This window comes from Kogia breviceps, chromosome 5 (genome assembly GCF_026419965.1).
Source record: "Kogia breviceps isolate mKogBre1 chromosome 5, mKogBre1 haplotype 1, whole genome shotgun sequence".
NCBI lineage: Eukaryota > Metazoa > Chordata > Mammalia > Artiodactyla > Physeteridae > Kogia > Kogia breviceps.
This window is the reverse complement of record NC_081314.1, coordinates 121,799,053-121,826,099: the sequence shown is the minus strand read 5'-3', so window position 1 is coordinate 121,826,099 and position 27,047 is coordinate 121,799,053. Positions and strand designations below refer to the sequence as shown.

Here is a 27,047-nt window from a genome sequence, read left to right as displayed (position 1 = left end):
ATTTGCTTATGAAAAATGAAAGCAGAAATGCTTAGTATATTTAACATCCTGTGTTTGCAGTTCTTATCCTAAAAATTGTTACAGCTTTATAACCTGAATTTTAGTTGTTAGAAATTTTTATGAAACAATGGAAAAAGTAATAGCCCTCTTTCATATTTTGATTTTAAATGCTGTTAAGGCATAGAATTGCCCTTTGCCTCTGTTCAGGGAAATTGATTTTAATAAGAAAACCATAATATATGGTGGACTTATCAGATACATATTCTTATTCTATTTTATATGTATATTTATAAAATCAGTGTGTGTGTGTGTATGTATGGTATATTTCAGATAGAGATGTTAGAGGTGGCTGCACCTGTTGATTGCATTGAGCTTTGGGTGTCTCCTGATGAGGGAGGGAGAAGGTCTACCCCACTGCCTAAGTCCCTCATTCCTCCTCCTTTTGGTAAATTGCATACATTTTACTTTTTTGTATTCTGTGACCTTGCAGTCAGTGACTTCAGCCCAGAATAGTTTCAAAGTCATGTAAATGAATGCAATTAAGGTATTGCTTATCATCTTACATAGTTCAGATGGAACTTTATTGGATAGAGAGGTTTGTTCGCTTTATGAGGAAGGTCAAAGTAAGGTTAAATTTTATTACATAAAATGATTTGGTAATGTTTTTACTTAGTTGCTGAAAAAGTAGTGTCCTAATAGGAAATGATAAGGCTTTTTTTTTTTTTTTTTTAATCACTAGGAGGTCTCTTCAGGGTTTGTTTGTTTGTTTTTTCTATTTTAAGGCAATGCCAGCTGTCTACTAATAAGATTCTAGGAATATTCTGCCTTAGTTATGATTCTAGGTATTTTTGACTTACACATATAAGTGACATTCCCAGCTGCTGATGGAGGGTAGCTTAGGAGCTGCTGATGGTGTGCCTAGAGGGTTTGTGTTAATGTCCAGTTACCATGCCAATCGGTGCAGGACCTCAGACAGCAGGGCTAGAATCCCAAGTCACCTGGGCAGAAAGGAGCCCTGCCACCAGCCGGCTGCTTGTCTGTAGGGGTTGGGAGAGTATTGACATAGATACCAGGAGAGTCTTGCTAATGAAGAACTGAGAGAAAGAAGGGAGAGAGATGGAGAGGGAGCAAGAATGAGAATTGAGTGTGTGTGTGTGTGTGTGTGTATGAAGTATGAAATTTTTTAAAAGGTGAGTATTCTTCATTGTAGTTGGCTCATATAACTACCTGCTTTCCTTTGCTGGTATCATTTTTACTTCAGCATGGTATATTAGTTGATAAAGTCTCTCAGATTCATTGATTCATAGAGCAGACTTTCACTCAGCATCAGCTCTATGCCTTGCACCATGCTAGGTGCTGGAGGATTCAAAGATGAATGCAAGGCTCACAGTCACAGGGAGAAGAACAGTAAGCAGGATGCAGAGAAAGTGACTCAGAGGCAGAGTGGTTGAACAGCCTGCCTCCCTAGCATGTTAAGGAAGCATCACTCAAAGAAATTTGTAATCTGTATATGGTTTTAAGGAGACTGAAGGGCACTGGTAAAATTAAGTGATAATGAAAAATACTTTATTTGGGGGAGTTTAAGGTTTAGGTTTATGGATTTATTTGGAGGCTAAGCTATAATCCTTGAGAACCAATCATAGGCTGTGGGATAGGAATTGAGAATTCTAGATATGTAAACCAGACATAAATGCAGTGGGTGATACGAGTGGAATGCTGCTGTGGTGGAATCTCGGAGTTTGCACCATACCTGTCTTATCACCACCTGGTCTCACTGTCCATTGGCCTATTGGTCAATATACAGTTTCCAGGGCCACCACAGTGTTAAAGTGTGGACTGTGGGTCTTGCTGGTCTAAAACTTTTTCACCCACTCTTTTGTTCTTAAAAGTATAAACTATCCACATGTTGATGTCATTCTGTATCTAGGAAAGGTTCTAATTCCAAGTTAAACATTTTTTTGTTTCTAATGGTCTAGGGAAAAAAAAAATGAGGTGTTTCAGTTCTTGTGTTGACTACCAAATAATTCTAATACTTTTTCTCCCAGAATCCTTGATCAGAATTCCTCTTGGTCATTGACATTAACTTCTCACACACTTGAGAACTGGTGATATAGTCTTTAATGCAGTGTAAAGACAGATAAGTAGTGTTTTGGTATAAATAATTTTGTAATGTGTATTTTTTATCAGATGTGATCAACAGCTATGCCCGAGGAAAACATGTATAATTAGGAATTTTTCTACTTGCAATACATCTTTTTTTGTCATTTTTTCAGATTTTGTTTTTCAGTCAGTAGTTAAGAGTTCTTTGTAAAATGTGCTATTAAAATTCCTTGAGATAAGATGCAACTTGAAGTAACACTTATTTTTATTAATTTTCAGAGAATGTTTGGATTGTGAGCAATTTAAGCTCTATCCTCGGGATCCATTATTTTAACATTTGGGAGAAACACATCCAGAAGGTATTGTATTTTGTCTCACTGCTCCACTTTTTAAAATGTAGTTAAGCCTTTTCAGTTACAGGAAAGAAAGAATATTATGCCATATTTAATTGTTTAGTTTTCTTAAGTTTCAGATATTGATAAACTAGTTGTTTGACATTTGTAACAGAGGAGAGGGATATATTTCAGTGTTGGTAAATTATGAATTTTGTGTGAGTAAAAGGAATCTGGTTTAGATGGAACCAGTTTTGCCTTTTTTAAACATCTGAGATATTTACATTTTACCTTTTCAGCATAGTACTATTTTAAAGAATGTTTTGATTTGAAAATGAGTTATAAAAAGTTTCTGTTTATCTAAGACCATGTGAAATATACATTAAACATTCAGGCAGTCTTAAAGTTCTTCCTGCCTATGACAGTTCTACCTTCTAACGTAGGGACCAGCTGCCATCTGTATTTGCATCAGGGCCCACGGACATATTCAACCAGGTCACCTGACTCTGCCTCTGAACATCCATCTGCTAAGTTCCCTCTGCATTATCACATGTGTCTAGGTTGGTGCGGCATAATAATTCATCTGCTCGTAGACCCTGAGTCTCAGGACATGTGATGTATTACTAGGAAGGAAGGATATTAAGGTTGTCAGTTGAGAAACTTACCTGCTTTGTGCTTCTATCCTTTACAACCCCAAGACCCCGTGTGGGTACACCAGCCGGTTTGGCTGCGGTCAGTGGTGAACACAGTTCCCTTCATCCATACCCTAGGGTTTCCTTCTTGGTGTCCACCTTGATACCTCCCCCCAAGTCATGCATTTGTCTTTTATAAAACTTGGCGGCTGTCTTGCTTGGAATAGACACAGATGAAGGAAGAATGCATACATACATTTAATAAGATAATATATTTGTTAAAGTTGTATTGAATAGGTCAACTTCTTTTGAGTACATACTACTTTATTAACTGGATAGTCATGATGTATATTCACATGAAATTACACAAAAATCAGTTTTACAAATTTTCTTAAATAATCACTTGTCAAGCACTGTGAGTTTCTAGGATTGGATGAATATAGTCCTTTATATTTCCATAGAACATTGTATTGAACTCTGTAAGTTCAAGGTTATAGTCATTATTGGCAAAACAGCATTTTCTCCCTCCTCCTGCCAGAGGGGGAGGGTGAAAGCAAATAAGAAGTCTAAATAAACACATTAGGACTGTAAAAGGACTTCTAGTGAACTCCCAAATACTAAATTTAATTTTTATGTATGCTTTATCTATGAAAGAAAGGATATGATCAGAAACCCTGAATTTTGTGGAGTTTAAAGTTACCTTTTTAAACTAAGAATTAACTATTATAATTACATATTTAAAGACATAAACATTCAAATAGTTTATAACTATTAGTTATAGAGAAGATTATTATACTTTTTAAAGCCATTGGGAATTATCCATTTATAAAAATGTATCAGGTAGTCTCAAAATTAAGAGCAGGTTGAATAGAATTGAACTGGTTACTAGTTTTTACTAATAAAAAATGGCAAAGAAATTAAGTTTAGTTGTAGGGTTGAGTAGAGAAATTCTTGTGTAAATTCTGAATAAGAATTGATTTTAAGTAATTCTGTTGAAAATAACATGATATGTCAGGCCCTTTTTTAAAAAAAGTTACTTATATTTTAAAAAAAACAAAACAAAACACTTCACAGAAGTGTAACTTCATGTAGCTAAATTGGCATTCTTACTTGCTAGTTCAGAGATTTTTTACGTAAGCGCACCCTGCATAACTACACTACACTCTGCCCCAGCAGGTTTGTTGGTGTCTTTCCTGGTCAATACTGCCTCTTCACCCAACAGAAAAACCAGTCTTTGGCATCTTCTATCTTGAATTAGTTTTGCCTGTTATTGAACTTTATACAATTGGAACCATGTGGTATGAACTCTTTTATGTCTGATTTTTTTGACATTAACGTTTAACATTATGTCTTTGAGTCATCCATGTGTGTGTCATCTCCCTCTCCCCCCACCCAGTCGTATATATTCCATTGTATGATTGTACCATCATTTATCCCTTCTACAGTAAATGGACATTGAATATCTTTTCAGTTTGGGGTTAAAATAAGGCTGCTATGACTTTTTAAAAAATCTTTTGGTAGAAATAAGCATTCATTTCTGATAAGTATATGCACAGGAATGGAACTGCTGTGTGGTGGAGTATATATATGTCTAACTTCAGTAAATAGGTACTTGGAGCACTTTTAAGGATATTTAGGAAATGTCAATCAGTGTATCTTTTACTAATGATGGTTCTTATTGTGAAATGGACCTTTCTCCAACTTTACATAAACTCTGAAGTTGTTTTTTAGGAGTTGTGAGATTTTCCCATCTGTTAAAATTAAGTTGTCTGTTTTCTGATTCCATTATGATACGTGTTTGGTTCAGGAAACTTAGATCTACCCTAACTCTCGTGAAGGGAAATGGGACACAGAACCTTCCTATACATACTTATGACTAAGGAAATACTGAAAATGGATTTTGAAACAAATTAGACATATCATATAATGAAGACTTTTACTTTATTGTTGAATTTTTTGGATACCTCTTTGAATATCTAAAACTGTAGATGCATTTGAGTTTCTGATGGATGTTTCTTGCTACCTTTATCTGTGTGTGTATTACTCTGTTTGGTGATCTAAAGTGAAATTATTCATTCTAGAATGTAAGTACTTGAGAAATTTTGTATTAATCTTTTTCTCAGTCTTTATTATAGAGAAGAGCTGTTCAGTAGAAATATAATGTGAGCTCAAATTGTAAGTTTTTTAGTAGGAATGTTTAAAAAAAGGAAAAAGAAACTAGTGAAGTTAGTACAATATTTTATTTATCCCAACATCTGAAAACTATTATTCCATTCCTTAATTAGCATAAAGTTATGAGATATTTTACATTCTTTTTTCTCATACTAAGTTTTTGAAATTCAGGGTGTATTTTTACTTTACAGCCCATGGCAGTTCAGACTAGTCAGTTTTAAAGTACTCAGTAGCCACCTGTGTCTTGTAGACAGCATGGTTATAAAGTTACATCTCGGATTTTTTTAAAGGTAGTGCTTTAGTCTAATTCATATCTAGTTAAAATTATCCTAAAAAATTCAATAGAAAGATGCCATGCAGATTCTAATATAGTATGTTTCAGTAGGTCTCAAACAGCCTGTTTCCTTCAGTGTTGGAATAAATAACATTGTTTTTTTTGTTTTGTTTTTGGTTGAACATGAGATACAGCAATTAGCCAGTGTTTACAGGACATTTGCATGAAAAATACATATCTTTAAACTGTAAAATCACAATCTGTAACAACAGATCAACATTGCAACATTGTCCATCTTCCTCTAGGTTATATGCTAGATAGAATTTTAGTTTTTTCTTTTTTTTTTTTTTTTTTTTGAGCGTGGCTGGTTTACTTTTAATATGATAAATTGACATACAATGTAACTCCACTATCTTCTGAGTAAAATAGGGCAGCGGAAAAAAGGTTGTATGTATACATATAGATAGATGTACCTATGACTTCATATGAATGAGGATATTTAAAGTTTACCTAGATTTTGAGGGTTAATATTTCTTCATGTATATATTTGCCAAGTGAGATGAAGCAAGAGCTGTCAGTTGTCTCACATGAACTTGGGTCAGATTTTGCTACCAGATTGGTTTGCTTTAAACTTTTTAGTGTTCAGAATTTGGAATGTGAATAAGGAACTACTACTAGTCTGTGAAAATGGTCATGTGTGGAGGGCTGTCATAAGCGGTAAAGCCCAGTAAGCAATACTGGCCATAATCACATGTGTTAGTGGTTATTTTGGGTTCCTGATATAAGGTAGTTTTTTTATAGCCATTCCCACCAACACGTGTTTTTTTTTTTTTTTTTTTTTTTTTCCGGTATACGGGCCTCTCACTGTTGTGGCCTCTCCCGTTGCAGAGCGCAGGCTCCGGACGCGCAGGCTCAGTAGCCATGGCTCACGGGCCCAGCCGCTCCGCGGCACGTGGGAATCTTCCCGGACCGGGGCACGAACCCGTGTCCCCTGCATCGGCAGGCGGATTCTCCACCACTGCGCCACCAGGGAAGCCCCCAACACGTTTTTTAATAGCACTCCCTCCTCCCTTTTAAATGAAGTCAACTATACTTTTTGACACCCAGTTATAATAGTACATGGTATTTTTTTAAAAAAGAAAATCAGTCCTCTGCTTATAAAAGCCTTCACCTCAGTTATAGTAAAACTAAAGTTCTTGCATTAGCTGATAAGGCCACGGCATCTTGTTGATGAGGCCTGTGCTGGTGACCACTCCACTCAAAGTGGGAGCTGCATCTCCACTCTCTTTTCATTTTCCACAGCACTTATCACCTTTAAAATACTATGAATTTTTTAAATTAATTGTTTATTGATTGTTTTCCCCTTCTAGAATGAAAGTGCTCTGAGAGCAGGAATCTTTTTCTGTTGTGTTTGTCACTGATATATCTGAAAGAACCTAGAATAATTCTGGGCATCAGTTGGTATAGCCACTATGGAAAACAGTATAAAGGTTCCTCAAAAACTTAAAAATAAAACTACTATATGATCCAGAAATCCTGCTTCTAGGTATATATCCAGAGAAAGTGAAATCAGGATCTTGAAGAGATATTTGCATTCTTATTTCTTTGCAGCATTTACAATAGCTGAGACATGGAAGCAGCCCACATGTCCATTCACATATAAGTGGATAAAGAAAATGTATCTACATAAAGTGGAATATTATTCAACCTTAAAAAAAAAGAAATTCTGTCATTTGTGACAACATGGATGAACGTAGAGGACATTATCCTAAGAGAAATAAGCCAGATACAAAAGAATAAGTACTACATGACCCCACTTATATGAAGGATCTAAAAGAATCAAACTCATAGAAGTAGAGAGTAGAATGGTGGTTACCAGGAAGTATGGGAGGGGGAAACAGAGAGCTGTTGGTCAAAAGGTACAAACTTTCAATTACTCAAGTCCTAGAGATCTACTGTACAGCATATTACCTATAGTTAGCAATAGTGTATTTTATACTTAGAAATTTGCTAAGAGTAACGTTAAGTGTTCCTATCACACAAAAAGAGGGCAGGAGGAAACTTTTGAAAGTGGTGTATGTGTTTATGGTATTGATAATGGTGATGGTTTCACAAATATATACTTACCTCTAAACCCATCAGTTGTATACCTTAAATATGTACAGCTTTTTGTATCTACATCATATCTCAATAAAGTGGTTTAAGAGAACGCTGGACATCTAGAAGTAGCTCATAAGTATTTATTGACTAAATATTTATTGAATATATGAAGAAGATACACTATTTTTCACTCCTGAAAATTTGCCTTTATGGACTTTCTGGGGCAGGGAATATTTAAAGGAAGAGAAAACAAAAATCTTCAGTTATATTTGTAATAATACATTTTGATAATTTGAATTAGTTGAAAGTAGTTTATTCATCAAACTGATACGTATATCCCTATTACGAGAAATATGTAAATATGAGGTTTTCCACAAATAGAGTGTAATATTATGGTCAGGTAATTTATCTTCAGAGTATACATATGTGCATTTTTTTGTTTCGTCACAAAATATTGGTAATCAGTTTGAGAAATACGTTTATAAGAGATATCCTCTGTAAAATATAGAGACATTCATTGTATTTTGGTGTCTTAAAATCAGTATGAATCAGGCAGACCTTGTGGTTTTTAAGTAGTTGTTTCTATAGTAAAGTATAGGTTATCATTCTGTTTTATACAGATATTTTCTAATTGTAGTTTTTGAAAATTTCCGTTTGTGGTCATCTACAATAAATGTTTTTAAAATAGTATAAAAATGTAATCAAAGACTTAACAGTATTAAGAAATGGTATTTGCTACATTCAAAGGAGATGTTATAAATGTTTACTCCATTATAGCATAGGTAACTTTATGAGATGACTTAAGCAAACTCTTTCCTGTAAGTCTATCTGCAAGTTTTTGGTTTTATCTTATGCGTTGATATATTCAACACATGATAGCAGGCAACCATGTATATGACTATTTCTATAATCATTTTTATTAGAACAGGAAAAATTATGAGATTGATTTCTTTCTTTTTCCACCTCCATCTTCTAAATTCAAGCTTTAGTACTTCATACTTGTTAGACAGTTACTATAGTAGCTTTCTAACTGGTCTTTTACCTTTTAGTTTTTATTATCCAATGTGTTCTACACAGTACAGCACAATAAAACTTTTCTGAAGAAATAATCATTACCCTGAACACCAAAGACCTTTGCCCACAAGATAAAGGCCAAGTGCTGTTTCTACCCGGCTCCTGCATCATATTCCACTTGCCTAATCCTTGAGTATGTTAATTGTACACTTCTTAAACTGCCACCATTTTTGCCATCTTCATCTCAGATGTGTTGTGATCTTCTTCTGTCTCTAGTTCTCTTTTACCAAAACACTACCCATCCTGTGATTTGTATGATCACCGTAAAGAAAGGAACACATGCCCTCTTGCAATCTCTCAGTAGTTGATGAGTACCATTCACATGATATTATTTTATTGGTCTTTTCAGCAAGATTGTAAACTTCTGAAGGGAAGAGACCATATCTTTTATAAAATTGTGATTTACAAAGCACAGCTTGATGCCTCCCATATACAGGGTGATAAATTGAAGTGTTGATGAAAAAAACAACTCCAGGGTATACCCTGGAGCTTTAGAGACAATCAGAGGATTTAAAAATTCATCCTGTATTCATTGTATATTATGCAAGTTATTTAAACATATTGTGCAGTAGTTTTTGCATGGGGTTTGTGTGAAGATGAAACGATAGCATGTATGTCAGAAATTAGTAGGTTCCAAAGTTCGATACAAGTGTTTGTGATAATACCCAAACTGTATTTTGTTGTGTATATAAATTTCTTTGGCTTAACTTAATGTGAAGTATACAGAATGTTGTTTTAATGTTCCTTACCTGAATGATGGCAAGATTGATTTAATGTTAGCTGAATGTGTATTCTAATAAATCTCTTTACTGTTTATCTGAAACAAGAACAAAACTCCAGATGCCTTTGGTGAAAGTAATGAGTTACCTTCTTGGACTGCAACAATTTCAAAGATGAATGAATTTAAAAGTTTTGCTAACTTTCCAGAATTGATCCTTAATTCTTCATACTGAATTACATTGGGGTTAAATACATTTTTTTGAAGGGCATCTTTTCACAGATTTCCATAAATTTCTTAAAGGTGACCCCATCCCTGTCAGTTCTATTTCCTAGGAGTATTTAAAACTAAATAGCTTACCTGGCTAGTGCAGGTTTTAAACAGGACTGAATTTGCAAAAACCTTTTTATTTGATTGGGGATAAGTTCTGGTGCTAAGAACAGTATTTTGGAATAGAAGAAGTTTCTGTCTTCCAGAGATTTTTTTTCCCCTCAAAAACAAAATCTGAATGTCATGCATACCTGGATGAGAGCTGTAAATTAGCTTAAAGAAAGAGGTAGGTTGAGGTTCAGGGGGAGATGAGTTTCATAAGACCAGCATCTTGAACCATGAATGCTGTCATCACACATAAAATAGGCCCTGAAAATGTGGGCCTGTTATGGTCTTCTGTATTTAAATGCTCAGATATTGATGACACAAAGTGGTAACAGAAAATGAATTTGTAAGGAGGAGGCAACGATTGTTGTTGGTTTCTGAGTCTTCCTTACTCATATCAAAATACGATGTGCAGTTTGGATAACATTCTTTTGACAACTAAAGAGGTTTGGGAAGTTAACCTTATAGGCCGCCCGGATGCTGTTAGGCAGTCAGTATAGAGAACCCTTACTTTATTACCTAGGGTATAAAGTTTAGAAAATATTAAGCCTTTTTTTTTTTAAGGCTTGCTTTTACTTTATATTACAGACAAAAATTCTGAGAGAAAGTCTGTGTTTATTCTAATAGAAATAGATACAACCTGACAGCGAAAATTATTAAAGTTAAACTGACAAGTGTATTAAAAATATGTGCGTGGAGTTTTTGTATTAATACTGAGTTCATGCTAAGCTGCCATTTTCATGGTAATTTCAGGAAATAAGAAATGGATAACATTTTCATTTTATTTAAGTACTCCCATGAGTTTCTGTTAAGGGTGAAAACGTCATGACAGTATTTGTTACAAAGTCACATCCAATTTAAACCTAGTCTGCTGACCACAGAATACTATTATTTTAGCTTAAGTCTTCTACAAGATAATGTAACGTCTTTTCCTCTTGGTTACTTTAATGTAAAATGAAGATTATCATGCTTTTTTTTTTCCCCCACCAAAATTGTCTGAAATAAGTCTATGTGAACTATTTAAAGCATTCAAGTTTCAGCATTTAGATTTTTATTCTGATAGGCTTATCACATGATCACTAGTCACTAGCTTATAAGCTTGTATTTTAAAAGAAAACATTTATTAGGGATAGGATTCCCATTTTCTCCTGAGAGAAGGCAGAAGTAGTTGTTTTCTTTCTTTGTTTTATTAAAAAAAATAATTACCCCAAGGGATATATTTCCCTTTTACCTCTTACGCAGACACTTAAAGAGTTGCCACCATCATGGCCACAGTTCAATATGTGATGAGGAAAATGCTGGTCTTAGAATCGTAAGATTTATATTTGAGCCATAGGTCTCCATGGGGGCTGCTAGCAAACTGCTTAACCCGAGCCTCAGTTTCCTGATCTGTAAAACGAGGATACAACCTACATCACAGGAATAGTCCACAAAGTAAATGAGGAAATAAAGTTCGTTGTCACCACTGTAACGTTCTAGAAAGATGACATGTTATTGACAATGTTGTTAATTCTGTATTTTTCAAAAGAAATAAGTTTTTGGATGACCACTGTTTACTCAATAGCACACCCTTCTAAATTAGGATCTTTTCTTACACACATTTTGCATTTTTCTTTCTTTGTTTCTCCTCCACTTTAAGAGTTTTCACAAACTCTGGTCTGTATTTTTTTTTTTTTTTTTTTTTTTGCGGTACGCGGGCCTCTCACTGTTGTGGCCTCTCCCGTTGTGGAGCACAGGCTCCAGACGCGCAGGCTCAGTGGCCATGGCTCACGGGCCCAGCCGCTCTGTGGCATGTGGGATCTTCCCAGACCGGGGCGCGAACCCGTGTCCCCTGCATCGGCAGGCAGACTCTCAACCACTGCGCCACCAGGGAAGCCCAGGGAAGCCCTCTGGTCTATACTTTTGAACGCCTTTCAAATTTGAACCAGTTAACATCTGACACCTACTGACCCAGTTCTCTCCACTTCCTCTAATCCTGACCTCCACATACACAGTTGCTTGTTTTTGCTGGGTGATTAAACTGGCCGTCATTTGATTTTCAAAGATCTAGATTAATACAGGATTAGAAACAGCAGCTTCTGAATGCATCTGAACTATAAAGCAAGGTGTGTAACAGCCAGTAATAATTTCCCTCCCCAGAGAACAATTAGTAAAACCCCACATGGGCTTGCTTTTTCTTTCATTGTATAGCATTTATAGGTTTTAAAAGTGATTTCTGCTCACATATCCAGAATAAAAACATTTTTTCAGTACGTATGAGTTTGTGAAATAACTCACCCCATGTGTAAGTACTTCAAAATGCATGCCCTTAAGTACTATTTGAATTTTTATAGATTTGTACTTTTGCTGACTGCAAGAAAATAAAAGACCTAGCGCCAGTTCTCACTGAGTCAAGATTTATTTTAAAGTATCAACATTTCCTCAGCTTTTTAATACTTAAAAAGTCATACAGATTTTCCTGCAAAGAGGTTTAACAGGCTTTATTCCAGGAAGGAAAATTCAGGATGCTTATGCTGTGGTAGTAACAAAAACAGTGTACAGTTGACCCTTGAACAAGACAGGAGTTGGGTCACCAGCCCCCAACCCTGTGCATTTGAAAATTTGCATATTACTTTTGACTCCCCCAAAACTTAACTACTAATAGCCTACAGTTGACCATAAGCCTTACCGATAAAATAGTCAATGAACATGTATTTTGTACGTTAAATGTATTATGTACTGTACTCTTACAATAAAGTAAGCTAGGGAAAAGAAAATGTTATTAAGAAAATCATAAGGAAAAGAAAATGCATAGTACTGTGCTTTATTCATCCATATGCTAAGTTTACATCATCTGTTAAGATGAATTGTTTGTCAGTACCTACATCAGTATTGTCTTATATGATGTAAAATGTTGTAGATGTTGTATGCTGTATTAACATTAGACATCAAACATGAAAAGATCATGTGAGAATTTCATATTTATTTACAGATACAACAATTCATGCATTGATAATGAAGAAGAACAGTATGATCGCTTTATGGTAGCCTAATGTAATCAATACAGTTGTTTCACGGCAGCCCAGACTATACACTAATGAATGAATCCTTATATAATTTTTGTGGCATACCGTATTACACTCATGTTCGGGGAGCATACTGTAGAGTAATGTAATTCTTTGAAGGCAAAGTTATAAAACAGAAAATTAACACATTATTAATTTTATGTTAAATATCACTCACCTTATGCCTATGTAAGGACAGACTAGTATCTGCATATATTTTATGCATTCATGACATACCTTTTTCTTAACTTTTTGATATTTCTAGTCTAGGTGGTTTGTCTGAAGCTGTTTAAAATTGTCACAAATCTCAAAAAAATTTCCAATATATTTATTGAAAAAAATCCACATGTAAGTGGATCCATGTAGTTCCAAACAAGGGTCAGCCCCTTTTGGTGGATTTGTTAATAGAAATTCCCAAAAACTAGTCTACCCTAGAAATGTATTTTTATTTAAAGAGGCTAGTGGGGGCAGCGAGGACTAGTATATGTATTTGTGTCTTCAGCATAGCTCTAGGTGCAGAAAATTTGACTGGTCACCTAAAAATAGACTATTAGTTTTTCGTGAAATGATCAGGAGACAAGTTGACCAAGGCAACTGGTTTGCCACGGTGGAGCCTTTATTGGGCAGTGGTCTGTGGAATGCATTGTGGAGGCACACTGACCTGAATCGGAATCGTGGTGTACTCCTTACCTGCTCTGTGACTTTGGGCAACCCACTCCACTGTTCTGAGCCTTAGTTTCTTCATCTGTAAAGTTACATATGTCTATTTTATAGGTAACAATTGAAGGAGATAATACATGACTTAACACTGTTGTCAATAACTGGTATTATTTGCCATCTAGTTAACAAAAGTTAATCATAATAGCTGGGAATTAACCCTCCAAATAGTTGTTTTAAAAACTTGCATTCCATGTTGAGAGTCATTAAAATATAGAAATATATTTGTGGCTTTTAAAAAGTCTTTAGAAAACCATATTCAAGTCAAAGCAGTATTTACAGGTAAGTGGGTTGAATTTGACAAGGACTGAGACACTGTGGTGTGTGTGATGGTTTTGAACAAGTGTGAATCCTAACTCTGCCACTTACTTAGTGACTGTTGGCTTTGGGCTAGTAATCTTGCCTCCTAAGACTCAACATTCCCATCTGTAAAATGGGGATAATTTTATAGGGTTGTTTTGAAAATTAAAGGAATTAAACCATAGAACACACAATGCAGTTCCTGGCACATGGTCTGTAGTAATTTTTAGCTGTTCTTTTTAGTCCACAGATAGATAACTTTTGGACACGGTCTTGAGTACTTGTGGGAAATATAGTTCCTATTTTTTTTTTTTTTATTGAATGGTTAATGTTGGAATTTTGGGAGTAAATGCTTTTTTATTTTTATTTGTATAATGTTTAGTTGACTTACATTAAAATAAAATACTACAGTGCTCTGAATCTCTTGTAGTAAAAATAGCACCTAGTTTATGTTTTATAAAAATAGATGTTTACACTGCATCTGCTACGGTCTGAATGTGTGTCCCCCGCAAAATTCATATGTTGAAATACTAACAGCGCTCCCACCCACTCACCCAAGGTGATGGTTTTAGGAGGTGGGGCCTTTGGGAGGTGATTAAGTCATGAAGGAAGAGCCCTCATGAACAGGATTAATGCTTATCAAAAGGCTCAAGAGAAATCCCTTTCCCCTTCTACCGTGTGAGGTATAGTGAGAAGATGGCTGTCTGTGAACCAGGGAACAGGCTCTCCCCAGGCAGTCTGCCCTCTCCTTGATCTTGGACTTCCCAGCCTCCAAAACTGTAATACATTTCTATTGTTTTATAATAGAATACCAGCCCATGGTATTCTATTACAGCACCCTGAATGGCCTACGACAGCATCCATTTTTGTGGTCACTCCATGGCTTTGTACTTTTAATCCAGTCTTTATTCGTGCATCTGCTTTCCCTCCTGTTTCATTTCCTGTATGTGGAGTGACCCAAAGAAAAAACAAGGTAGAGCAGGAAGAGGCGAAAATTGTACCAGAGGTCAATAATAGTCAACCCTAGGATGATCAGATGTACTTTCTGCATTAAAGTCCTCAGTTAAGTTGATTCATGACTACTTTTTGAAGTTTCACCAACACGATAATTTGTATTGCTTTTGTTTCCTGTTGTAAAATATGGTGAGAAGATTTTTAAAGGAAATCTCTGCTTTTCTCAACAGCTTTCAGTAATTTTATTTAGAGCTGTAATTCATCCAATAATTTTTCAAAATGACAGCTAATAAAAGATTGCTAATTATATAATTACCATATATTATAGGTATAATATTTAGGATAGAGTTAAGTGTATTCTATATAAAGTTAATTTTTTATATCCTCTATTTTGGGCCCAGTATGTCTAGAGTAAGTTATTCAATGGTATAGGGATTTTACCTTATAGGAATTTTCAGTTTATAAGACTTTTATGAGGAGGCAGTACGGTTTGGTAGGTTGTTATACTGAGAACATGAATAGTTATTAGTTTTGAATAGCTGTAGTTTGGGCTTTGTTAATGACTAATGGGTTGGCTTTGAGTTAAAAAGCAAAACCTGATGACTCTAAGCCCTTTGACTCAAACTGTAACTGACTGTTAACCCACCTTCTTTTCCAATCAGGGTTAAAGGGGTGCATCTCAAATGAATGAAGGTGTCCCACAGCTGCCTTCCAGTGTGTGTTCGCACACAAAGGGAACATAATTATTTTATTTAATTCATCATCTGAATTTTTTTGGCCTTGGGACCTCCTCACCTAGCTTCTTACCACCTAATTTTCTCTCTCTTCCTTCCCTTTCTTCCTTTCTTTTTGGGTGAGCACTAATAGTTCTGCAGAATCTGGCTAGGCATATAGTGGTTTAGAATATAATTTTATTATTTGAAGTATTTTAAAGCTCTATATTTGGAATGTCTTTGCTTTGGTTATATGTTTATTTTCAATTCTTAGTTAAGAACAAACGCACTGTTTATACAGTCATTCCTATGAGAAAATATGATTCACATTGAGAGATCTTGTTTATTGTCATATGACATGTTCTCTAGGCATGCAGCATAGAAAGGGGAGAAAACATCCAACATCCATCTTCACTTTAGCTCGACCTAACACATTTCGGGAAACTGAATATTTGAAAAATGTTTCTGTGTTGATTAAGATATAAGTAATAGAAGACCTTACTAAAATAGCTTAAACAGTAAGGAATATATTGTCTCACCCAACAGGAAGTTTAGATTACTGGTCGTTAATTAATTGTCATAATAACGTTATCAAGGACCCACAAGGTATTTTCCATATTTCTTCTCTGCCATCTTGAGTGTTTTGACAGTGTCACTCTTCATGGTTGCAAGATAGCTATTTTTCCATGCTACTTTTTTTTTGAAGTGGGGAGAAACATTTTCTAGGAAACTTCATTGGCCACAATTGTATCCTAGACCTGTGCCTAAACCCCTTTTTGGCCGAGTAGACATTACTTGTCTTAAGCAGCTTGGCCTAATCAATTTTCACCTTCTAAGGGTAAGAGGGTGAGTGTTCTGCCAGCAAGTAAGAAAGGGGGAGGCTCTGAGGATAGAGCAGTGAACAGAAGGGGGGAAAACTGCTGGCCCCCTTGGAGCTTACATTTTATTGGTAAGATAGACAAAAATATAAAGCAATTTCATGACCTCTTATTAACAAGTGCTAAATTAAAATTAGAGGAGGGAACATGGAAGGTCTGGGATGGGGTGTGCGTGCAATTTCAGATTATGTCCAGGGAAGTCTCACCCAGAAGATGCCTTGAGTAAAGGCCGAGTTGGCTTGGGAGCTGATGATGCAGCTCTCTGGGGAGAAGAGTGTTCTAGTTAAACGCCCTGTGGCTGGAGTGGGGTGAATAAGGAAGGATCACGGAAGTGAGGTCAGAGGGGGAAGCCACTAGACAGTTTTGAGCAGAGGAGTGATCCAATGTAACATTCTTACAAATCACTTTGGCCGTTATGTTAAATGGACCAAAGGGGCATTAAAAACAGAAGCAAGGGGGCTTCCCTGGTGGCACCGTGGTTGAGGGTCCGCCTGCCGATGCAGGGGACGCGGGTTCGTGCCCCAGTCCGGGAAGATCCCACATGCCGCGGAGCGGCTGGGCCCGTGAACCATGGCCGCTGAGCCTGCGCGTCCAGAGCACAGGCTCCTCAACGGGAGGGGAGAGGCCACAACAGTGAGAGGCCCGCGTACCGCAAAAAAAAAAACAAACAGAAGCAAGGAAACCAGTTAGGAAGCTTTTGTAATAATCGAGGAGAAATGATGGTGACTGGGATGGGAGCAGTAAGAAGTAGTTGGATTCTGAATATTTCTAATGGAAAGCCCACAGAATGTGCTGAGGAATTGGATGTGAGGTGTGAGAAGAGGAGAGGCCTCTAGGATGGCAGCCAGGGTTTGAGGCCTGAACAATTAGAAGAATGGAGTTGATATTATCTGAGATTAGGAAGAACAAGAACTCAGTTATTGACACATTACGTTTGACATGTCCAATAAACAATTATATATATAAATATTTCTTGAAGACAGATCAATATATATATTTTTAAAGGATAACTTTGGCCATTAATAACAGGAAAAGGCTTCAAAAATGTATATATATTCAAACAACAGCAATAAGGAGAGAATACAAAAGGGGGAAATAAAAGTGTCATGCAGGGGGAGGACTATTTTACGTTCCATTGAACAAATACAGGGAAACACTGGAACTAATTTTTAAATAGAGTATTCAAAGAAACATTTATACACTGAGCATTTATTTAGTGCCTACTATATTTTAATTTCAAAAATTGCATATTAAGTATATTTATTCCTAGAGTCAGTACCTCAGTTTTTTTTTTTTTTTTTTTTTTTTTTTTTTTTTTTTTTTTACGGTACGCGGGCCTCTCACTGTTGTGGCCTCTCTCACTGCGGAGCACAGGCTCCGGACGCGCAGGCTCAGCGGCCATGGCTCACGGGCCTAGCCACTCCGCGCCATGTGGGATCTTCCCGGACCGGGGCATGAACTCGTGTCCCCTGCATCGGCAGGCGGACTCTCAACCACTGCGCCACCAGGGAAGCCCCAGTACCTCAGTTTTGAAGCCCCAAATCATATTAAAAATACGCATTAAAAAAAGAAATACACCACAAGGACCAATGATATGGATTTAGTGTATGTCTGTTTACTCTGAACATGATGCAATAAGTGATCCTTCTAAAGACGTGTGTTGTTAACTGTCCAGGTTATTCCTCCTGCACCCCGACTTCCTCAGTATTGTGCAGCCTATAGCTAATGCACAGGCATATTATTCAGTAGTGATCCAAGTCAGGAGAAAGATCAGTACAATATATCTTAGGCGAGTTTATCCATATGAATGGCTTTTCTTTTGAAGAGGAATTAGTCCAAGATGTCTTTTAACCAGATTATTGCACGTATTTACATTTAACAAGGATGCCGCACGTAGCCACGGTTTTCAGTCTTGCGTGCATCACATAAAATGCTGAGAAGCACCTTGTCAGGTACCTTTCATATTATAGGTGCTTAAGAAATATTTAAGTACCTTTCATATTGTAGGTGCTCAAGAAATATTTAGGTAGAAAATTTGATTTATCATTTCTAATTTATTTAAAAACTTGAAAAAATTATGGGACATGAAGTAGTAGGCATCGCTTGATAGAATATGCCCTATCCATAATGTGAGGTTGTTGAGAAAATGGAATTATAATTGTTTTGTCCGATAAAAGTACTGTGTAATAAATACAAGAAATTATTTATTGAGCAAAGAAGTATTGCTCTTTAAAATGGATTAGGCTTTTCTCATCACACTTTTGGCCAGTCATGGTGAATATATGACCTTTGGCCTATATGACCAGTGAGGGAAAATGTGTATATTTAGAGGGGAAATCTGTTTGTTCAGAACATGAAGTGTACTGAATGACTTCAGTTTACCTATTTCTCGTGTTAAGTAATTTTTGCAAAATGACCATCTGTCATGAGAGAGTTGTGCAAATTTACAGTAATTAAGCAAGCATTTATATTAGGTTTATTTGCAACCAAATTGATGGTAGATACAAATTAGCCTCATTCTTTGATTGACCAAGCTATAAGTTTTTAATCTACAAACTTGCTTTCAAGTTCTTTAGAGTGTATTTCTTTATATTCTCCTTTGCTTTTGTTTTTTAAAAAAAGGAGAGTTTGCAAAATCTATTGCCTAGCAGTTAGCAGTGTGCATTCATGTGTGCAAATGATTAAGATGCTTACCTAAACAAGATTCTTGTCAAAGTAAAACTCATACAGCAGCTTACTTTTTTATTATGTAAACATGAATGATATAAACAAGGAATATATTTAAATTATGAAGCACAATATCAAAGTGATCTCCTGAGAACCTACCAACCAGCATGGGATCAGGACTTTACTAATACAGTTGCACCTGTCAGCATGTGCCTCTCCTGGCCTATACCTTTACCCTTACTGTCCTCCCTGACCCCCAGCTACTCTTCAATTTTGTGTTAATCATTTACTTTCTTTTTATTATCACATGGTTTCTTAAATAATATGCTGTTTAATTTTACTTTTTTGTTAAGTTTTGTAAAATTGGTAGCATGCTGTGTGTAGTCTTCTGAGACTTTTTTTTTCATTTATTGTGTTTCTTTGACATTTATTTATATTGTTGAATGTAATTGTAGTTCATTTATTTCACTGCTGAGTAATATTCCATTGTATGAATTTATTTTCTGTCCTGTTGGTGGACATCTGGGTTATTGTTGTTGGGTTTTTGTTTGCTTGTTTTATTCATTTTTGATATATCTATTTTGATGTATCTATACATTGATACAGATGTGTCTGTGTGTGTGTATCAGCAATCATTTGTATGTGTACTGGTGTACATGTGCAAGACTTGAGAATAAATACCTAAGAGTAGAAGCATAGAGAATGTTCAACTGTATGAAGTAATGCCAAATTGTTTTCTGAAGTCTTTGGACCATTTTACCTTCCACTAGCAATGTATCAGAACCTCCTGTTGAGCCAAATCATTGCCAAAACTCAGAATTGTCAGGCTTCTTAACTTCTCCTAATTTAGTGGCTGCAAAATAGCATCTTATTATGGTCTTAATTTGCTTTTCTGTGATTGCTGATGAGGTTGAACATCTTTTCATGTGATACTCAACATTGGTACTTTTCTTACACAAAATGCTTGTTCATGTCTTCTGTCTGTGTTCATGTACTTAATTAAGATCGTGCATTAAATGCAGTTATTTTTAAAATTTTTAAATTTTAAAATAACACACAGAGAAGTTGCAAGTACAGTAAAGATACCTTTTTTTTCCCTGAAGATTTGATTTGATGCTCTATCACCCCTAAATAAATGAGTGTATATTTCCTATAAACAAGAACATTATCCTAAAAACCACAATAAAAACCATTAAAATCAGGAAATTAATGCTAATGCATTACTACCGTCTAATCCTCATGTCTCATTCACTTTTCAAAAGTCATCCCAATAATGTCCTTTATAGTAAAAGGTTCCAATTTAGAATCATGCCTTGCATTTTACTTGTCATATCTCTTTAGTCTTTTTTTTCAATCTGAAACCATTCTTCATCCTTTGTTTGACTTTCAGGACCTTGGCACTGTAGGCCAGTTATTTCATAGAATGTCTCTTCCTTTAGGTTTGTCTGCTGTTACCTTATGATTAGATGTAGGTTATGAATATTTGGCAGGAATATCACAGATGTTACACTGTGTCTTCTCTTTTCATCTTGTAAGGTGGTACCTGGTTTCATTTTGACCTGTTACTGTTGAAGATCACTTGGATTACTTGATTTGGAGGATGTTGGCCAGGTTTCTCTACTGTGAAATTACTTATTTTTCCTCTGTAATTAGTAATTATTTTGTGTGAAGGTGCTTTGAAACTGTAAATATCCCCGTCCTGGTCAAACTCTCATTTAATTAATTAATTTATTTGTATCACTCTGAGTACATGATTCTGTGTTTTATTCAGTGAGCTGTAATGCATTACTATTGTTACTTACTTTGATGCTCATCTTACCCTGAGTTAGCCGGTGGGATCCCCTTCAAGTTGGTTTCTGTGTCCTTTTGACGTGTCATTCCTCGACCATATTGCTACCTCCAATTTCATTCCCATACTGTAGAGTTAAACCACATTTTTCCCCTTTTTTGTACCTCCACTCTAACAGTGGGATACTTGCCTGTTGTTATCCTAAATTTACTTACTTATTTGATCAGTCTCCCTGTATGTGGTCCATCTGCCGTTTCCATTGACCCTCCACCACCCCACAATTCTATTTGAGCTTCAAAGCCACTTATGTGGAAGCCCTCCTCACCCCACTTGGATTCCTACATTGCACAGCATGGTGCCTCGTGCATCTTTTTATGGGCACCCTGATCAGGTGTTGACACCCATCGTTGGACCACTGCCATGCAGGGTTCTGCTCACCCTAAACCACGCTTCCAGAGCTTGGGCACGGACTCCCATGCCACGTTGTCCCCTCCCTACACCACGGACACCTGCCTCATCCTGCTTGGGCTCTGACTGCCCTTATTAGGGCTGCCCCTTGGCATTTTTAATTAAAATGTTATACCACACACACACATACACACACACACACGCACGCACACACATACATTCTGGATACCAAAATCTTTTTTGGCAACGTGCTTTGTGGTATTGTAGTTTATCTTTTCTCTTTATTGTATTTATTGATGAATGGAAGTTTTTAAGTGTGATGCATTTGGAGTTATTAATCATATGCTTTATAGTTCACCCTTTCTATGTCCTAAGAAAACCTTCGCTACTCTGAGTTCATAAAGATATCTCTTATATTTTGTTTTAAAAATGTTAGAGACTTGATTTCTCTCCTTAAAACTTGAATTCCTCTGGAATTTATTTTTTATATATTATATAGTAGAGATCCAATTTCTTTTTCTCCCCTCAAATGAATAACCAGTTGTTTCACCACTATTGAATGATTCCTCCTCACTTCAGTGATCTGCAAAGCAACTTTTATTAAATATCATTTTCCTTATGTGTGAAGGTCTGTTTCTTCTCCAGGGGTCAGTTTGTCTCTTTCCCAGGAGCACACTAACTTAATGGGTAAAGCTTTAAAATAAGTCTCCATATAGGTAGAGCACATTCTGTACAGTATACAGTATGCTCTTTCTTGTTGGATGGCTTGTCTCTTACGGGCTTTTGCTGTCCCGTTGTAAATTTTAGAGTCCTCTTATAAAACCTTTGGATTTCGATTGGCATTGCATTCAATGTATTGGTTTAGTTTGAGGAGAATTACCACGTTATAGTTTTGAGTCTTTCTATCAGGAACATGGTATGTCATCCCATTTATTTTGGTTGTATTTAATAATGTCTTCCAATATTTTCTCTGTATAGAATTTGCAGTATTTACAAGTTACTTTTGTTCTTTAGACAGACACATTTTCTTGTTAGGTGGTTTTTTTTTTTTTTTTTTTCTTTTCCCTTCTCTTGCGGTACGCGGGCCTCCCACTGTTGTGGACTCTCCCGCTGCGGAGCACAGGCTCCGGACGCGCAGGCTCAGCGGCCATGGCTCACGGGCCCCGCCGCTCTGCGGCATGTGGGATCCTCCCGGACCGGGGCGCGAACCCGTGTCCCCTGCATCGGCAGGCGGACTCTCAACCACTGCGCCACCAGGGAAGCCCTGTTAGGTGTTTTTTAAATGTTATTTTCTGTTTGTTACTGGTTTGTAAAAACACAGTTGATTTTTTAATGTGATTTATATTTAGTTACAATTAATTGCATACTAAAACCTGTTCAGATTAAATGTCAGACATGCTCAAAAGCAAATAAGTCAGATTAGAAGTCCAGGTTTCTACTCTGAAATTACTTTTGATGTTTTAATAATTACTAGCTAATCATTGTGGGTTTTTTTACAGCTTTATTGAGATAATTTACATACCATAAAGTTTACCCATTTAAAGTGTTCTTTATAGCCACACGGGTGTGCAGCCAACACCACAATTGAATTTTTGAACATTTTCGTGAACCTAAAAGGCACCCCATATCCATTGGCAGTCACTCCTATCCTCCTCCATCTTCAGCCCTAGGTGATTACTAATCTACTTCCTGTCTCTGAATTTGCCTATTCTGGACATTTCACATAGATGGAATCATATGATACATGTTTTTTTGTAACTGGCTTCTTTCACTAAGCATAATAATTTGCAAGATTCATCTATATTGTAGCATATATCAGTAGTTCATTCCTTTTAATGGCTGAATAATATTCCATTTTATTGAATATTATCACATTTTGTTATTCATTGGTTGATAGACACATAGGTTGCATCTAATTTCTGGCTATTATGAATAATGTTGTTGTAAGCATGCATATATAGGTTTTTGTGTGGACATAAGTTTTCCCTTCTGTTTATACCTTGGAGTAAGAATTCTGGGTTATATAGTAACTCTATGTTTAACTTTTTAAGGAGCTGCCAAACTGTTTTCCAAAGAGGCTATGCTATTTTATTTTATGTCTCATCAGCAATGTGTGAAGGTTTCAGTTTCTCCCTATCCTCCCTAACCTTTGAATTATTCAGTCTTTTCAAAAAATATGTATCTATTCTAGTGGGTGTATAATGAAATCTCATAGTTTTATTTGCATTCCTCTAATAGGTCATGATGATGAGCATCTTTCTGTGTATTTTCTAAACATTTATGTATCTTTGGTGAAGTCTTCAAATCTTTAGCTTGTTTTTTAAAATTGATTTATCATCTTATTCTTGAGGGCTAAGGCTTTTAATATGCTGGATACCATTTCTTTATCATGTATACATGATAAAGAATATATAGAGAAAATATTTGCAAATATTTTCTCCCATTATGGGACTTGTCTTTTATCTAAATTGTGTCTTTTGGAGAATATGATGAAGTCCATTTTTTTAATGGATTGAGCTTTTCTTGTCATATTTAAGAAATCTTTCCCTGACCTAAGGTCACGAGATTTTTTTTTTTTTTCCCCTTATGCTTTCTTCTAGAAGTTTTGTAGTTTTAGTTCTTACAGTTTGAGCTATGATCTATTTTGGGTTACTATTTTTGTATGTTGTGAGGTAAATGTTTATACTTATTTATCAATTTATTTTTGCATGTGAATATCCAGCTGTTCCTGCACCATTTATTAAAAAGACTTTTTTTCCCCATTGAATTGCCATATAGCACATTTGTTGAAAATCAAATGACCATGAATGTGAGAATTTATTCTGGGCTGTCTATTCTGTTTCATTATCCAAATGTCTATTTCTATGCCGGTATCACACTGTGTTGATTATTAGAGCTTTATGTAAGTTTTGAAATTAGGTAAAGTCCTGCAACTTTAATCTGCCTTTTCAATATCGTTTGGATATTTTAGGTTCTTTAGACTATCGTATATATTTTAGGATCAATTTCTACAAAAAACAGCATGATGGGATTTTGATAGATCAATTTGGGGAGAATTGCCATCTTAACAATACTGAGTCTTCCAATCCATGAATGTGGAATGGATCTTTGTTTATTTAGACCTTTAATGTCTGTTAACAGTGTTTTGGATTTTAAGTGTATGGCTTTTGCATTTTTAAATTAAATTTATTCATAAGTATTTTACTTTTTGCTACTATTGTGAGTGAGGGGAACTTTTAAAATTTCATTTTTGGATTGTTTGTTGCTAGTATATAAAAATGCAATTAATTTTTATACATGGATCTTGTATCCTACAATCTTTCAAAACGTTCTTAATTTTAATAGCTTTTGTTTTGTTTTGTTTTGTTTGTTTCCTTAGGATAATCTACGGACAGGATGATGTTGCCTGCAAATAAAGAGTTTTTTATCTTTTTCTTTTCCAGTCTGTATGTCTTTATGTTTCTTGCCTGATTGCTCTGAGTAGAATCTCTGGTACAGTGTTGAATAGTAGTGGCTAGAGCCGGTCATCCTTGCCTTTTCCCCAGTGTTAGAGGGGGAAAGCAGTCTATCACCAGTGAGTATGGTATCAGTTTTAGGCATGTGTCCCAGAAAGGAAAGGTTATTTCACTTTGAAACAATCAACTAACGTAATATACCTTATCAAAAGAATGTAGGACAAAACTGCATGATTATCTCAATAGACACAGACAAAAAAGAAATGAAGGAAACAGAAAACAAAATAACAAGTTTACACAAAATGAGAGAGAGAGAGAGAGAGAGAGAGAGAGAGAGAGAGAGAGAAGAAGCTACTTTGTATAAAATGGTGAGGAAAAGCTCCTGTGAGGAGATGAAGAAAAGCTGGTATCTAAAAAACCTGGAGGCCTTAGTCACACAAAATAAAGTGAAGAGTAAGTAGTTCAGCACTAGGGATTGCACTTGTCCTGTTCACTTTGTAATTCCAATACCTAGCACAGTGCCTTGCCCCTATAATTTGTTCTAATATCAAATATATGGTTTAGTATCTTGCTTTCTTGGCAGTCATATTCTAATCATTGTATCATGTCATTAAATATTCTTCGGAAACATATATTTTAATGATTATGTAATACTCCACAATATAATTATAAGAGGGTTATTTGAATGTTTTATTATTCATAGACATGCTTCCTTCCTACATGATTTACAACACGTCTGGCATATTTCATTGATTTGGATTTAAGGCTAATTTTTCCATTTACTAATAATCTATGATAGTGGTTTACTTTATATTATCTTTTGCTAATTTTTATTTAAGTATTCGTCTAATTTATCCTTCCTGTGGTCATATGTTTAGCTCAAAAGGGTTATAATAATGCTTTAATAGAGACCAACCATTAAAACAATTCTAGAATGTGGCAAAGTATCAGACATACTGTGAGCACTGAATATTTTTTCCTCTCTACATGGAAAAATGTAGACTCGTGAACTGTATGTACTATTACCAGCTGTTTTGCACTACCCAAATTGAGACTATGGTAAGTGAGTAGTACTAGAAAAAAGTCAGGAATTATGTTCCAGAGAACTGCCAGGGCCCTGTCTTGTTTTCAAGTAAAATATACCAGAGTTTGAATTCCACTTTAAGTTCTTACTAGTTTTGTGATTTAGGGTAACTTAAACTCAGTTTCCTCATCTATAAAATGAGGATTATAATCATCATCTCATAGGGTTGGATATAAAGGGTTTATAGTTCAGTGTCTGTTAGTAGTAACTGCCCAGTATATGAGAGCTGTCATTACCTTTTGTTTAAGTTTCTCACAGTCCTGGGAGTGCTGGTAAGAGTGGTAGCAGGAAGGGTTCCTTATGCTTCAGGGCCTTGTCAGCAGATACCAACCAGCTCCTCTGAAGATATTTACTTTTACTCTTGTCAGGAATTGGTCGTTTTCTTTGGTGAATATGCCTGTTTAGAGACTATTTCTTGTCTGCTCATGTGCCAAAAAAGATACGGCCCAAAAGGTGGTATTTTATTTTATTATTTATTTATTTATTTAAATTACATTTTGCAACTTTTTAAAAAAAATTTATTTATTTTGGCTGTGTTGGGTCTTCGTTTCTGTGCAAGGGCTTTTCTCTAGCTGCGGCGAGCGGGGGCCACTCTTCATCGCGGTGCGCGGGCCTCTCACTGTCACAGGCTCTCTTGTTGCGGAGCACAGGCTCCAGATGCGCAGGCTCAGTACTTGTGGCTCACGGGCCTAGTTGTTCCATGGCATGTGGGATCTTCCCAGACCAGGGCTCGAACCCATGTCCCCTGCATTGGCAGGCAGATTCTCAACCACTGCGCCACCAGGGAAGCCCCCAAGGTGGTATTTTAAAGTAAATTAAGTTAGACCTTTTGACATCAACTTGTAGATTCCTCCTCCCAGCATCCATAAATATAGTTACGGTTACTTTCTTTTCCAACTTGAAAACAAAAGGTAATACATGTTTTTTTCAAGAAGGAAAGAAATGTGACTAAAAATTGAACAATTATAATGTTGACAAGGGGCAAGATGGGGTTGTCTTAGGTATAGCTTCTGAGGTTGGGGACTGGGAATTTAGGACATTTCCAAGGCCCCTGGCACATTCTAAGAGAAATACTAAAATGGTTATTTTTAAGTTCACGGGTAAAGTACTGCCTTGTAGTTATAGATTATCAGAAGTGATTTTTCCCTACTCTCTCAGAATTCCTATCAGGAATTATAGTCAAGGCTCAATTTGAGTCCAGGATCTATAATTTGGGGCATGACACTTAACCAGCCCTGCACACTGTGTGTCTCTCCTCCAT

General features: G+C 36.0%; 1 protein-coding gene across 17 annotated transcripts in view; it reads left to right on the top strand.

The window, feature by feature from the left end:
• NRIP1 (nuclear receptor interacting protein 1) overlaps positions 1 to 27,047 on the top strand; it is a 159,850-nt gene that overhangs the window by 16,778 nt on the left and 116,025 nt on the right. For 16 of the 17 annotated variants that reach the window (XR_010840810.1, XR_010840812.1, XR_010840808.1 and 13 more), the window contains exon 2: positions 2,380 to 2,459. The exons of the other annotated variant lie outside the window; for it this stretch is intronic. The gene's annotated coding sequence lies outside the window, so the exon portion shown is untranslated. The remainder of the gene's footprint in view (positions 1 to 2,379; positions 2,460 to 27,047) is intronic. 17 annotated transcript variants of the gene reach the window in all.